Below are 2,303 nucleotides of genomic sequence, written 5' to 3'. Positions count from 1 at the left end.
TCAGTGGACTTATTCCGCGAACGAGAAATATTGTCTAGTGAATTACAAAGAATTGGCTCATTATGTGCTTCATTAAATGATAAGTTATAAAAAGTGGAAAAACGATATGCTATCGTGTCGATCAAAGAACTATGATATTCCTTTCAAAGAACGATTTAATCGCGTCAAAGAGCCATGTGAGAGATTCATCGTGAAAGATTAAGAGATTGTCGGAAAAACCCAAATCTTTGTTATACATTAGTGAAATAGGGGTCGATAGAACGATGATAATTACTCTCTTATCGCCGAGCGATAAGAAAGATATTATAAATAAAAAGAGATTGCAATAATTATAATGTCTTTTCTTAATTATATTACAAATTATCTAGGCTAGTCTAAATAAAAAATGTTAAAGCTCACATCCAATCTTGACAGCTGCATTTGCCAAAGATATTGTAAATAAAAAATCATAAAAAATACTATAAAATTATTTAAAAACACTTACAAATACGACGTGATGACTAAATAAACATAATCTTAGCTTTATCTTCAATAAATCTTCAATAAAAAGAGATAAAATCGATCAATACACCTGAAATTCCAATGACTCGAATTAGAACATTTTGAATAAAACTCAAGTGATACATTATCATGTGCTTATGAAGACGATTTGATCGCTGCAATACTATCTGTAATCTTCAATATGTTATTTCATAACTTATTTATCTAATCTAGATTTCCTAAGAAAACTTGTCGATCATTGGATTATTAATATAAAAGGAGGGGTAACGTAATTAAAAATAGGTGTATATAAATTCACGATTTCACACCAAGCTTCAGTTAGTGATCAAACAATGGCGTTGAAAATTGTGTGTCTCCTGAGCCTTCTGGCGTTCGCTCACGGTGAATTTGATTTTCTCGAATAATAATCATTTGTTTAAGTAAACGTAAATGTAAATTAAAGTAGCTTTCTTCGAAAGAAACTTTGAAGAAAAAACGATTTACCATATCGTATTATTCAAACAAATGATTTTTTCATTCATCTGTCAATTCAATCATTAAATGCGCATAGAATTACGACAATCGCGAAATGTTCATTTATAATTTTCCATGAAACATTGCTGAAAGATTGTTAACTTGAAAACATCTAAAATTCACTATTTTAATATACGTATTTATATTTGACAAACAAACTATTATTATGATTTAAATCCACAAAGATCGCATTCTTTTGACTTTATTATTATACATATAATAATAATAATTAATAATTGCTGTAGCTGGGGTCCTTCCATTCTTTGACCCTAGGATCGTAGGTGGGAGAGATGCTAAAATAGGCGAACTTCCATATCAGGTACGATCAAATCATATATACATATATATGTATATATATTTCAAAAATAGATGCTGTATTTGTATAAAATTCATATGTAAATGTTATATCAAATATATAAATATTTTCCACTGCAATTAAAAGCGTAAAACAAGAAAATGTTACGATAAATACTACAGTGTTATGATTTTCACAGGTTTCTCTTCAAAACCGAGATTCTAATTTCCACTTTTGTGGCGGCTCAATCTTAACTGAAAAATATGTCATCACGGCGGCTCACTGCGTCGAGGGGTAATTTTATTACTATTTTTGTAATAAAATAATTTTATATATCGTGCTAATAATAGTATCTTTCTACTATAATCTTTTCTACAAATACTATTTTTCTGATTTAAAAAATGTGTCATATTCATTGTATATGTATTTAGACAAAATTTTAACCAATTAAATTTATTGTTGTAGCCGAAGCCCTAATGAAATAAAAGCTGTTGCTGCGACCATCAACTTAACTGCTCCGAAATCAGAGCATAACATCAAAAAAATCATTGTGCACGAAGACTATGATTCATCTAATTCCTGGATTAACGATATCGCTTTACTCCAGGTAGGCATGACGTAAATTCTCTTTTTACAAGAAAAATAGAATCTTCGTGATTCTCTCATACTAACTAAAAATTATAAATTACAAATAAATATCTGATATTCAGGTGCAAACTTCCTTCATAAAATCTCCCACCGTCGGACCAATTCCCCTGCCACCAAAAGGTCATGTCGTTAAGGCCAATGATGTAGCTGTTGTGTCGGGATGGGGCAGGCTCTGGGTAAGTCTTTTATCGTTATAAATATACCGTTTAATCTGTAACTTTCATATGAAAATAAGGAAATAGCTAATAGATTATGTGTATTTAATTATTATAATATTTAAAAAAAGATTTATAATATCTATAAAAAGAATAAAAGAAAATTAATGCCATTCTACAGGAATTATAAT

The 2,303-nt window shown here is 29.4% G+C and overlaps 1 pseudogene; it reads left to right on the top strand.

Moving 5' to 3' along the window:
• The first annotated feature begins 762 nt into the window (after positions 1 to 762).
• The window catches only part of LOC105458726, a 2,130-nt pseudogene continuing 589 nt past the window's right edge, over positions 763 to 2,303 (top strand).

Source organism: Wasmannia auropunctata, unplaced genomic scaffold (genome assembly GCF_000956235.1).
Source record: "Wasmannia auropunctata unplaced genomic scaffold, wasmannia.A_1.0 LD334376.1, whole genome shotgun sequence".
Classification (NCBI taxonomy): domain Eukaryota; kingdom Metazoa; phylum Arthropoda; class Insecta; order Hymenoptera; family Formicidae; genus Wasmannia; species Wasmannia auropunctata.
Note: the sequence above shows the minus strand (reverse complement) of the source record. Positions and strands in the feature narration are given on the sequence as shown.